Source organism: Triturus cristatus, chromosome 12 (genome assembly GCF_964204655.1).
Source record: "Triturus cristatus chromosome 12, aTriCri1.1, whole genome shotgun sequence".
NCBI lineage: Eukaryota > Metazoa > Chordata > Amphibia > Caudata > Salamandridae > Triturus > Triturus cristatus.
In genome coordinates this window covers 707252260-707265867 of record NC_140595.1, presented here as the reverse complement: position 1 = coordinate 707265867, position 13608 = coordinate 707252260, and the positions used below count along the sequence as shown (strand labels likewise).

The 13608-nt window shown below is 45.3% G+C and overlaps 1 protein-coding gene across 5 annotated transcripts in view; it reads left to right on the top strand.

The window, feature by feature from the left end:
• The first annotated feature begins 855 nt into the window (after positions 1–855).
• Positions 856–13608, top strand: part of LOC146780349 (uncharacterized) — a 106522-nt gene continuing 93769 nt past the window's right edge. The window contains exon 1 of one of the 5 annotated variants that reach the window (XM_085639228.1): positions 856–1265. The gene's annotated coding sequence lies outside the window, so the exon portion shown is untranslated. The remainder of the gene's footprint in view (positions 1266–13608) is intronic. The other 4 variants (XM_085639226.1, XM_085639227.1, XM_085639230.1 and 1 more) reach the window with 4 other exon arrangements.

The window sequence follows — 13608 nt, the reverse complement described above, 5'->3', positions numbered from 1 at the left end:
TAACTGGCTGCGGAGCAGCAAAGAAAGAGGATGTTGTACTTGCCATATTACCTTTTATACTGTGGACTCTGTGGTTATATACGTCATACCCTTGTGTTTATGGGTATTGTAGTTTTTTCATTATATATACTGTGTTTTTATTGGCTGCTGAGCATTTCTAGTAAAGAAATGAGAAAGCATAATCGGAGCCTCCTGTCCTGACATAGAATTCAATTGTTCGATTAAAAACAATAATCCCAGGGTGCTCAGGCAAATCTTACATCTTTGGGTCAACTGGTCCGGTTCAAATTGTAACTGGTATTTGCCATCTCTGGGAGGGGGCTGGCGGGGCACAAATAGCAGTGCCCTCCTCATAATTATCTTGGCTGTGGAAGTATTTTTTATTAGTTTTTTGTTTGTTTACAAATTAAGCATCGACTGGTTGGGAGGACGCGTGTGACTCACAGTTGCTGATTGTGAACATGTGAGAACACTATTTCAAGTGACCGTGCACATTTGATGTAAACGAAGATTCACGTCACGTGCCACGTACAAGATATTGTACGACTTGCAGCGGGTTCTAATTAAAGCATAAAGTAGTATTGCTGGCTGCCACAGGCACCCATTGGGAACCAAAACGCGTTTTCTTTTCATGTGAGCGTGTGTTTATTTGACAACGTTCGGTTAAACCATATAAACTGTAAATGCAAAACACGATTTTAACATGATATTATTGCTTCTCTTAGAACACAAAATGCTCTCTCTTTAAGACAGCTGGACTCACGTTCTTGCCAGCATTAAACGTGTACAATTTATGAGGTTTTTCTATCTTGTTTTTTTTGTAACAAGTGACGGTGTCCTGCCTCACAGCTGATTGGCAGCAACAGAGGAGTTGCATAGACCGCGCCCCTTGTGTTTCGCGCTTTCCGTACGCGCGAGCCAGAAACGGCCGAGTGGGGCAGGCGGGACGGACGCTGCAACTCGAGTGCCCCTGCTCCGCCGGGGGCTCTCAGATGTCTGTTGAGTCCAAGTTTCACAGGATTGGTGGTTGAGTGCGCCCCCATCGGCGGAGGTGTAGGGCTTGGGGTGCTTTCTGTGCGGAGTGCACAGACGGTGAGCCAGGCTGGTGGCGCTCCCTCGCCGCGCCTGTTCACACCGAGTTAAACTGTTTTTAACCCACCGAGAATCCTCAACTTGTGTCCTTCGGTGTCGAGAGCGTCTTCGTGCAGTTCAGGGTGAACTGCGCTTTGCGGTCCCTGGAATTCTTGCAGCGGAGTACCGTGGAGGTAGGAAGGACAAGAGTTTAATAAAATTGAGTGTAAACTGCTTTCCGGGATGACCGTTGTTTCTCCGCACTGACACACGAGTGTCACTTTGCAGCAGTGCGCGGGGAGCGAGTGTTGAAGGTGAAATGGGGTTTAGAATGTGTACACCCCGTCATCTCGTGAACTTTTTCCAGGGGGGGCGGGGCTGCTATCTCGGTTTGTCTCTTCTACTCTGCATTTTTCACTTCTTTCTCTTAATCACCCACTCTTTCTCTCACCTGCCCTCTCTCTCTGTCTCTCTCCCCCCCCCCCCCCAAAGGCTGCTACAGCAATTAACAAGCATTTGCAATGCAAATTGGTCTCGCATTTGTGAGAGTTAGAGGTATTGGCGTTGTAAATGAGAATGTGTTTTACCATGTGTTTTGGATTGGAGTGGATGTGTGTGGAGTGGAATTATGTAGCTTGGAATTGTTAGTTTGGGAATCGTCTGTGGTGGAATTGTCTGGTATGGATTTGTGTAGTGGAATTATGTGGTATGGTGTGTAATGGAAAAATGTGGATAGTAATGATGTGGTATTAAGTGTACTTGAATTATGTATAGTGGGATTGTGTGTTAGTGTAATTATGTGGAATGGGATTTTGTGTGGTGGAGTGGTATGTTGTGGAGTATAATTATGTGGTGTGTTGAATTATGTGGCATGATATGGAATTTTGTGGTGTGGATTGGATGTATGTAGTTGTGTTGTTGAGTTGAAATATGTTGTTTGTTGTGGCCTTTCAAGCATCGAAAACAGATTCCTGCCTATAAAGTGGGTCTGTGGGAACTGAACACTAAACAAATGACTCCATTTTAAATTAACACAGGGCAGAAAAGTGCAAACGACTATTGAAAAGCACTTGGTCAATAAAGAACTGCATAATAGGAACAGTAAATGCATTAATGGTACCGATCGAACCACACATGCGTCAGAGTGCCTTAGACTTGGTCAGGGTGCTCGAGAAAGCAATGAAGATTGAATGTCCGTCCATAAACATTTGTCATCTACTTTCTGAGACCTTGCTGTGCGGTCACTCGCTGCCAGCCCAGGAGGAATCATGGAGGCTAAACATTCTTGCACGCTGACCATCAAGAAATAGGACAGAGGAAGAACAGATATCCTTCAACTCTGCAAACACGCAAGACTAACCCTACCACAATTGGAAGAACTGACTCACTGCGTTAGACGCTCACCGCTAACAACTGCTGTGATCAGTAGGTCACCAGGACAAATTACAACAAAGCCAACACAGCATTAAATTGGGTATTAGGCACGGCAGGTACAGGACACAAGAGAATATGAAGTGTTAAACTATTTGGAACTATAAGTTTTGTTGTTATTTTGTTGCGGCCATTGGTGATGGTAACACAAAACCAGAAGTTACTTATGAAAGGCATGAAAAACAGGAAGAGTTACTGGAAAAATAATGAACTAGTTGTGAAGGTATAAACAGCGAAAAACATCAAGCTTGCAGGGGTAAAACAATTAACAGTGAAACATCACAACTTAACTTATAGTTATCACGACTGATCTGCATATGGCTGGGCCTACTCTTAGGTGGTATGGGGGGGCAAAAGAAGGATGGTGGCTGGAGTCACTGCCGGTGGCTGAGATTAATGCAAACACTCTATCCATCACTTTTGTGCATTTTTAATGCGCGAATGCAAAGCAAACGAGTGAGTGACACGACGCCTAATTATTAGACGGTATCTCTAGATGGACGGAAGATATGAGTGCAGTGTGGCCTATGTGGTAAGTTTACAGTGACAACAGTGTATACAGAGGATGCTCAAAATCCTTTCGCCACAACTTCGCAGCTGCACACACACGTAAGTGCAGGCAAGTTCCAGTATTGCATGCGGTACCTACCACTTTTGGAGTGGTCACATTAAATCTGGGCAGAAGTAGTGATCAGAGGGTAGTGACCCTTCCCTTGGGAGGTGTGATCTTATGTTAACTATAGTGTGCAATCTAGAGCCCACCTATGAGCAGTGGGTGGAACGAATAGTAACGCACAGTGAAAAGTGACCTACTCACTTGGGTTTTTGCACTGTTAATTTAGTTAAAATAAAATCGGTTTCATCTACTTTCAGCTAAAGTACAGATACCGTATGCCCTGCCCTCGATACAAACAATGCCAGAGTACACACACCACGATCTGAAATCACAGCCCAAACCAACATCTCTTTGTGACACCGGCCTCTCAAACTATTCTACGGTAGCGGGTAGCTAGAACACCTGCGTTTCTAGCGTGACTATGCAACGGTGCCATTTTAAAGCACAGATCTCCGCCAGCTGAGGTCTGGCAGCGCCCGCTGCTCTGTGGATAAACACAAACTGGATTAGCTCGGCAGCGGAGAGTAATTGGCTGTGTCTTGTTTTTTCAGTCAGATAAAGACACACGGGGAGAGGGTCAGCCGTGGCCCGTCGTCGAGGGAGCAGGCCTGGAGCCTGCCCAGCCGGGTCCCGGATGCCACTGCCTAAGGAGCTAGAACTCCAAGCGTGGCGCCCCTGCATATTAAGTTAAGGCAAGCGCCGTGGTAGAACATAAAGCACAAAAGTAGCAGAAAATATCAAAAGTAATAGCATCGCTTCAAGACAGCACTTTCAAAGCTTACGGTAGTAACGTGTCAAATGCCTCCAACAGTCAGTCTCAATTTAATTTGATATTCAACAAATAGCGAAGAGTCTGGTGCACGCTCTGAAGTCCTACCTGGTCTGTCAGCAGTCAAGCCTGAAGGCACGGACAATGGGAGGGAGAGTAAACCGGTGACTGGCCATGCCGGCTGCTGCTTGTGCTGTCTCTGCCTCCCAGAGTGAATCGTCACTATTTTGTCACGCATGCGTATGATGTAAGGCATCGCACGCATGCGAGACAAAGAGTGCAAATTCAGCCACCAATCAGAAAACAAACAAGCACTGAAAATGCAATAGGACTCGTATTTACACGAGCCCTATTGCATTTTAAACAGAAGTGCGGTCATAAAAGAAGGCACGATTGGGAGGGGGTAGTGGGGTGGTTGTGGTCAACAAAATTACAGACTGCAGGAGGGAACGGGGAGAAGAAGGGGAACAAAACGATTTTTAAAGTAAAGGGGCTGATAGCCTCGGAAGGACAAAACTGACGACATGGCCATCAGGAGGCGGGACTTAGAAGCCAAAAACCAATCACAATGCCAAACTTATGCTTGAAGCCAATGAAAATTATGAATGGAAAGTGGGCGGAGCTTCCCTCAGCTATAGTGTATACTGCATGCCTCACAAAGTGATGCAGCGCGTTGCGCTGCAACGCTATGCGAGACCTAAAAACTGACTGTTGCGTTCATTTTAACTAGTGTCTCCCAAAGTCAAACCCATCTTCTCATGTGGTGTGACCAGCTCAAATGAGCAAAAAATATTGTGATTTTTTTTTTGTGAAAGACATTTTTCATTCACTTTTTCACAGTTTTGTTAAGGATTGGTGGTTGCTGATGATGAGAACCTGAGGAAGCAGGCGAGTGCCATCCTGCCCTCTCCCTTGGTGTTACTTCTGTGAGGCACCACCAATCTCCTCTCTCATTTCTTTCACAAATTTTTTTTTTCACAATATTTTTTGCTCATTTGAGCTGGTCACCATGTGAACTGGTCCTTTTGTTGTGTATGATTACAAGAGTGTGGGGTGACCTGTTTTCTACCCCTAAGCTCCTTATTGTATATGGCAGAATGACAGTGGCCCAGGAGGCACAGCCTGGTGCATCTCCTCCCATCCCAGGCCTCAGGAGAGGGCTTTGAGTCCTTGGGGAGCTGCTGATGCTTTCAAGCAGCACAATTAACAAGTCTTAGGCGGGGACGTTCATGGTGGCTTGCAGCAAGGCCGCAACAATCGGAGAGTAAAGCTACTGCTTTCTTGGTTCATAAACTGTGCAGTGACACACCAGCTGTAGATTGGAAGTTTCATTCTGTGCACAACGAAGAGTGCTGGAACTTCAGTTATAAAACTATAAGGACTGAAATAACGTTACCTATGACTAGAAATGGGTAAAGGGAAAATTCGATTTTGACAAAGTTGCAAACGTGACAACGATGCAGTGAAAAAATAATGGACCCTCTATGTTGGGGCAAGAGGTGAGAGCAGTGCAGAGACAACAGAACATAAGAGACTAATGGGGGAGTAGAGACAAAAAGAAGGGGAGAGGAAAGACGCCAGAGGAGAGGGAAATAATTTAGATAAGCACATTGAGGGAGTGAGAGAGGGAATCCGCCATAGAAAATATGAAGTGAGGACAGACTAGGTGGAAAGCAGGGTCGGACAAGAGATTGGTAGAAAGAGGGAAGGGTAGAAACAAAAGTGGAGAGAAGGGTGATGCATAGGGATAAAAAGAACAGTGAATGACAGAGTGAAGGCTCGATGGTGAAGAGGATGTTAGAAGTTTCCTGGCCAGTAATCATAAGGAAAAGATGGACACAGCCTCACACATTCTTAGTTATGAAGGGCCAGCAGTCCACTGCTTGATTTAGAGGTTGGTGACATCTAGAGGAAGTACCATATAATGAGTAAATCCCAAGAAAGGCTTACTATGGTCAAAGAAATGCCACCTGTGTATTCTCCCCTGTTTCTAACAATTCCTCCAGAAATAGGTGGATTTTCCCTTCCCACTCAACAACAAAAAATACTTGTGGTCTGATCGACTAAAGGTAGAACACGCCCTCCACTTTCCGGAACAACATTTGGGAGCTGCAGACCTGATAGCACTCACAAGGACAGGAATCTATCTAATGTCTACAGAGAATGGTCTTCTGCAGATATCAAAGTTTGAAAAAGCAGGCAGGTACTGACAGCAGCAACTCAGTAAATGGGGCACAATGAAATATACTATTAGGTGTAGGACACAAACAAGTTCAAGGGCTAGAGGGAGATGAGGGTATCCAGCATGAGAAAACACAATTGAAGAGAGGGAGAACTTTTGAGACAGGAAGAAGAACTGAAGTAAAAATCAAATTGCCAATAGAAATTGAGAGGGTGGAGAATAAGGACAGGGGAGGAAGAAAAAAAAGGTAAGGATAGAGTATGTGGGAGACAGGAGTGAGAAAGAGGGGGAGTTTAAAGACTAAGAGAGAGGTAGGGAAATAGTGCAGGGGCAATGGAAATGGGGAAAATCAGGGCTACTACGGAGAGAGTGCGAGAGAGGGAGAGAGACGGGAAAAAGAGATGGAAAACAAGAGAGGCAGAATAATAGGAGGGAGAATGATAAAGGAGGGGATTAAATAGATAGAGAGGTTTGTACAATAAGAGAAAGTGAGGGAGGGAGACAGAATGGAAAGTTGGTATGACATATGGACAGACCTACAGAAACAGAAAATCTAATAGATGCGATGGGTGAGAAAATGAGAGTGCTGATGAGAGAGTAAATAAAGGGAAGAGAGGGATAAACACTAGAAGGAGGAGTAAAGGGCTATTCACACATGTGAGGGAGAGAGAGAGGGCAAGGGCATGGGTAATATTTAGAAAATGAAAAGAACGGCTGTAGTAGAAGTGATTTCCCCCAGCATGTGAAGCAGTCAGATCATGTCTCTTCCCACAGTATAAATGTCCCCAAGTAACAAGCTGTGTTACACCCCCTAAGACGTCTCACTCGGAGAGACTTCTGTGTGGCAATCAAAAGGGTCCGTGAATGACTTGGATGTGTACAGCCACTGAAGCCTGAAGATTAGCAATTAGGTTTCTGACTTATGAAGGGTGGGCAAAGATATCAGAAGACCTCAGGGTGACCAGGAAAGTCAGTTATGTGAAGGGAAACAAGATCTTCTGGTTTGTGAAAATGAGAAGATTCAGCAACTTGAGTATGACTTGTGCCCCAGGGGCCTAAGGTGGACCAGAGCTGCAGTGATTAATGTCCCTGAGAAGGAACCTCTGGGCACTTGACATGGCCAGGAGCCACAAGTACATGACAATGAGCAGGAGCCTTGGCACACCCTGCTGTGAAGGAGAGATGGAGACAAGCAGGAGCCTTGAAGACCTTGGAGTGAGCAGGATTTCGGACAACTTGAGGTGACCATAAACTTCAGTACCCTGAGAGTGAGCTCGAGGCATATGGACCTGAACTGAGCAATCCCCCTGAAGTATATGTTCACTCCCAATGCGAGGATTGAGGGTGAGCAGGAGGTTCAGCCGTCTGGCGGTGACAGTACACAGCATACCCTTAGGGTGAGCAAAACATCAAGGAAGCTATTCGGATATGTAAGGTTTGCGGAATCTTATGGTAAACTTCATGGAAATGATGATGTCCCAGAGCTCTCGGGTAAGAGTGAATAAGAGCTACAGGGCCTGATGTTGAACGGGGAAATCAGGCGACCAGATGATGAGCGGGAATCCAAAGGCACCTGAGAGTGAGCTGGAACCTTAAGGATCTGAGCCCGAGCAGGAGTCCCGGAGGACCGGGGAGTGGAAATTAGCTTCGGGGTCCTTCTAATAAGAGTAAAGTTAAGAGACCAACCGATCGTGAGCAATAGTCTGGAGGCCTTGGTATGAGCGGCACCCATAGATTCTTTTGTGTGAATAGAATCCTACAGACAAGAGGATGTGCATGAGCTTCTGGGGTCATGTTGGTCAGGGCAAGCAAGAATCCATAAGAATAACGGGTGTTTTAGGACCTGATTGCCAAAAGAGGAATCCGAGGTTGGAGGGTCAGTAAGGGCTTAGAAAATCAAACAGTAAGCAACTGAATCGGGAACATATTCGTTGGAAACCTTTTGAGTGTGCTGCAGAGCAATAATAGTGTTTTCAGCATTGGATAATGTTAATGGTCCTAAAACATTTGAAAAGTTTAATTTACCACAAATGTCTCCCCAAATTATCTCCCTTGTACTAACCAAGCAATGTTCAATGGAAGATTATGATCTGCAAAGGTGGGCCACTTGCTTTTGGGTGACCGGGCCAATTTTTGGCCCTGATTCACACCTGGACATAGGCTACTTTTAGGGGTGGGGGCAACTGTGATGTTAGCAGGGATGGTAGCTGCTGCATGCACAAATGAACAGCAAAGGCTTCAATTTCATCTATTTTGCATCATAGCACTATGATTTGTTTCAAAAGCATCTTAGCTGATGTGTTTAAGTGCCTTAAAGATAAGTGTTTTAAGGTTCATAGTGCACACCCTTTGTACCCTTAACTTCAGTGGAAGTGTTTTTTATGATATGAGTGGCTAAGCAGTGCTCTGTATTGCATAGTATAGCGCTGCCTATTCTGAGCATGTTTGTTTAGTACAGGGCACTGCAGTACTGTTATCCTGAGTAAAGCTTATTTATTACTTGTTACCCATTAATTACCATTTACACATTGCAAACCAAATGCAAGCTACAAAACAACCAGACAACTCAATGCTAGCAGTTCAAGATGTTGTTACTCCTTCCATTAAAGGGGGGGATGTGAATGCTGGAAGTCTGCTAGATGGGACAATGGGCAAAAAAGCAATATCGCAGAAAAAACTTGTATGGGATCAAAACATATGGGAGAAGGACCCAGGCCCAGTTGAGTTGGTTTTACACGTTTGTTTAATGAGCATGTGCATAGAAAAGGAGAATAAATAATGGTGAAGTCTGCATTATTGTATTAGGCGGGGGTGTGCAACATTGTCAGAGGGCTTACTTCACCACGTTTTTAAACTTCAATGCTTTACAAACTGCAAAAATGACAACTAATATATAAATATATATATATAAAGCTGCAAAGAGATATGTGGCAGCCGGACTGTTCATGCACATGACCAGGAGCAGGTTGCAGTCCATCTGCATCTCTCCCTTTCAAAAAAGGCGGAAACCCAGCAGGGAAAGCAAAGTAGGTACCTCATTGGTTGGTTGTGATGGTGTTTGTGTCAAAGTTCGACAATGTCTGTACCTAAAATATCAGATATCTGCAATACTTTTTACCACTGCCCATTCTCATCTTCGTGGCCCGCCCAATCTTGTTCACGGCCCACCCTGAGCAAGAATTCTAGAGCCGGGCATGTCTCAGTCTCTTTTGTACCTTTTTAACTAGCCTCCCCTCTAACGCTCCCCATGGTGTTTCACCTATCACTAACACACCTGTCTCTTCTCTGTCTCTCTACTGTGTTCCCTTTTCACCTGCCTGCTTCTTTATCACCTATCTACTCTAATTCTCTGTCAGCCGTCTCGCCTATTTCTATCCCACACCTGTCTCCTCTCTCATCTGCGTTTTTCTCATCGTCCCACATCTCCACCTCTCCCTGTAACCAGTTCTATATTACCCCACACTAATTCTCGCGGTTCTCTGTCTTTTTCCCTCTCTCCATTGTGCCTTGTAAGTGTCTATTTCTCATTTGCCTTTCTCTTTCCCGTGTTGTCTTTCCCCTCTCTCAGCCTGGCCTCTGCAAGTGTTTCCTTCCACACTGAAATAAGAGACTTGGAGGCGAGTTTATCCGGGGGGGCCCCCACTGCCAACATTGATTCATTTTGCAAGTTTGTTGTGTGTTCCACTGTGCTGGGATATCCCATCCGTGCACCAGGCTTCAGGCAGGCGGCAGCTGCCCTGTTTACTTCTTTCACCCATTGCTAGACGGCTTTGGAAGTGGATGGGGGCCTCCCTCTAGAGTAAGGGTACCTGGGAGGGCCCCCCGCACTTCGGGGGCTGCGGAGGCCTGTGTTACGCCCCTGTTTCCAGGGGGCCGGGGCTGCGGAGGCCTGTGTTACGCCCCTGTTTCCAGGGGGGCCGGGGCAAGCTATCAATAGTTCAGCAGGTGCAGTGGCACTGAGCTAGTGGCATGGCGCACACTCGCCCGTTATTGCTACATTTTTACCACCTAACCTAGTGTGACCAGATTTTCAGAACGAAAAACCGGGAGGGGCACAGACCTAGAAATGGGACTAAATGAATGTCCTTCTAGGTCTCGGCATCTTCTATACAAAGATATGTAGACAGATATTTTTTAAACATTCCCTTCCTGGTCTGTGAAGAGCTCCAGGGTCCGGCTGTTGCAGCTCGGATTCACGCCTCAATAAATCTTGCAGTGTTGCTTGAATGAGGCGAGGCCGCGCAGCAGCAGAGATAAACAAGTGAAAGTCTGTCCAGAGAGGGCTGGCTGAAATGTGAGTCTGCACAACACTGATCAATGTTCAGGTTCACCTGACCCTCCCTTAAGCATTTGCAATGCAATAGGTATAGCCTTGGCGAGATGTTGAGCTATTGTTATTGCAAATGCCAATGCGTTTTCTTTGTGTTTTTGAAAAGCTGCAAGCAGCGACTAGAAGTGCAAAGTGCACATAAATAAAAAGTATTGTCATTTACAATGCCAGTAGGTTAAAGTTTCGAAAATGAGACATTTTGCATTGCAAATGCTTGTTTGGTTAGGCTATAACTTTTAATGAAAAAAAAAAATAAGGTCACTTTTATAAACGGCTCCCTTTCAAATGTAAACAAGCACTCAAAGCACAAGGTAGTTATGAATGGCCTGGCATAGGTTTGCCTATAGAGCAATTGCACCAATGTTATAATTCTGTTCAGAGACTGGAACAGACTTTGGTGACCAGGGGAAAGTGACAGGGGCTGAAACTCAAGGACTGAATGTGCAGCAGAAGTCGGGAGCCTTTGGACACAAGAGTGGAGAGTTGAGTAGCTGAATCTTGGAGGGAGAGGCCAGGATGTTCAAATAAGACCCGAGGGGTCAAACTCCCCACTTTTTAAAAATTCTAAAGGTCTGATTAGCTGAATAGAGTCTGCCATGCTGCAGGGGGAGCTGTCCCCTATCATAATTGGGGCAGCGCCTAGAAGTCGGGCCAAGCACTGGAACACCAGAGCTAGCCTGGCCACTAGGGGCTGTAGAGGCTGACGTGGATTATATATCCCACCCAAAGATTCCTTTCTGCTCTGTTTCTAGTACTGCTTGGACCCCACACTCTTCCTGTGACACTGACAGTGTAAGGGGAAGGGTGCTTCGACCCGAAGCAGGCGGCCCCCCCAGTTTCGACCCCATGATAAGTGCCGGCAGACTGCAGAAATGAAGATTTCTGATAAGGGACGAGTAGGGAATAGAAATAATTGTGGAGCTGGTGTGCTGGGTTCACTGGTACATCATTTCAACACAATGGCGATTTAAAAAAAAAAAAAGCATTGGCATAGCCAATAGGTCTCGCCTTTGAGACCTTATAAGTATTTTGCCAGAGCTATTGGCTTTGTTAATGTGTTTAAGCTTGTAGGGCACTTGTGACTGCCTGTTTAGTCGTAAAATATTGCAATAGTTGGTGGTTAGAGGGGCTCCTAGAGCTTTGGGCCCCAGTATCACTACACCTGCTGCACCATCTAAATAACGCCTCTTTCAACTGCAAGGTAATTGCAATTTGACTGCCCGTTTAGTAGTAAAATATAGCAATATTAAGGTGTTTAGAGGAGTTCTGACAACTTTTTGGCCTGGTGCCATTGCACCTGCTGCATTATTCAAATATATATAAAAACAAGTGTGATTATTACCCTGTTTAACAGTTCACAATTTATTAACCTGAGAAAGATGAAAGGTGGAGATGGCCCACCAGATTTTGAACTTGCTTTCTGAATGAGGAAGAGGGAGAAAGAGGAAGGGACATGCCATTGAAAGAGAGGGAGAGAAAAACTGGAATATACTTCAATAGCGAATTCTAGAATTTGCAAGAATTGGTAATAATCAGTAGAGGCAAAATACACTAAAATAACATTCAGAAGTACAAACTTGATCTTGACAATCACTCAACTTTTCATCGCTCAGGATCCCTTTCACGGCCTGTGAATACATGATAAGAAATTATATTTTAATCAAGGATGCCCCATATTTCTGCACTCATGTGGAGAACTGCATTATGCGCACAATAATTTAGCAGTCACTGTAGGAGCACCTGAGGAATAGCATATCTGGTGCTGAGTGATTGCAGTCCGCAACGCACGGTGCTTAGCAGTCTATGCTGAACCCGTCTGATTTTAGCAGCGCGTGGTCAATTGCAAAAGATTTGTTGTTCTTCTGCAAAACGAGAAAGAGCTTCTGCGGAGCCGACACAAAGAATGCACACACAGCAGGCAAAGATGTCCAGATGATATTACATTGATGGGTGAAGACAGCACTTTGGACTGTGCTGGCTTGTATTTTATTCTGTCCTTTGTCGTCCAAATTCACTCTTTTGAGCATAATAAAAGTGGCAGTCGAATGATGTGCCACTGCACCAGTGTAACCTACCTCCTTTACAACTTGGCTTTAAAGAAAAGCATCGCCGAGGCTTGGTAAAGGTTTGCACAACATGCAAAGACAAATAACATACCGCAATGAAGCTCGAAGTGGAGCGACTGAAAAACGAGCACAGCAAGAAAGTGAAAGCGACCGCGAGACAGGCAAATGTAAACAAGCGCAGCCACGCTAATTGGAAACAGATGGCCCCTGTGCGCCGCTGCTCGCTCCCGCAAGGTGGATGCCATGGGAGTCAACATTTTGAGAAAAAGGTGGGACATGTACCAGCTGTAGGCCAATTGCCTGCTTTCTTTTCTGAAAGACAAACCTAAAGGCCAAAACAATTACTGCAACAAAAAAAAAAGCCACACGCACGAGTTTCAGAAAAGTGCAGACCGATTCCAAGAGGCCATCTCCTAGAGCACCGCATGCACGCTGCGCTATGCTCAACCTAAAAAATGAAGAAAGACAAAGCCATTGTGGCAGCTGGAATCACACCATGCCACGCACTTAAATCCTATGGACGTGGGTGAGGGTGTCACCTTGGAATGCCTGCTAGGAGGAAAGTACCGCGATGCATATTTGAAGGGCAGAGCAGGTGTTTTCAAGAACTCCAAGTAAAAGAGGGAAAACAAGCCATAAGCAAAAGGCAGCGCTACTTCAGGCTTGAACTTGTCAGCCGAATCCAGCAACCCCTCAAAGGTGTTCAGCAATCACAGGCATAGCTATGATTTGTGGGCAGGTCATGACAGGATTGATTTGCTTAGGTCTGGCTAAGTGCAGGCAATTTTATTGATGCATTAAATACAGAAAATAGACTAAACATTGCCTGTTTTGGGCAAATGAAGGGGTCATTCTCCCTGACAGCCCCGACTGCCAAGACCAGCACTTTGAGGTTAGCCACCAAAAAACGTGGACAACGAACCTGTCTTTTTGCATTTTTTCAAGCAAAGAACGCCCTTATTGCAGGTTCTATACTTAATTACGCCTTTCCTAAAGCACTGTACTTCACCGTGGCGACTCCAGAGAGCCAAAAAAGCAAACAATGGGTTAATTGTTTCAGCAAAAGCTCATATAGTAGATGAGTAAAAGACAGACATGTCTCAAAGATTGAGCAATCGCAATCTTATTTGGTGCTGTATGCAC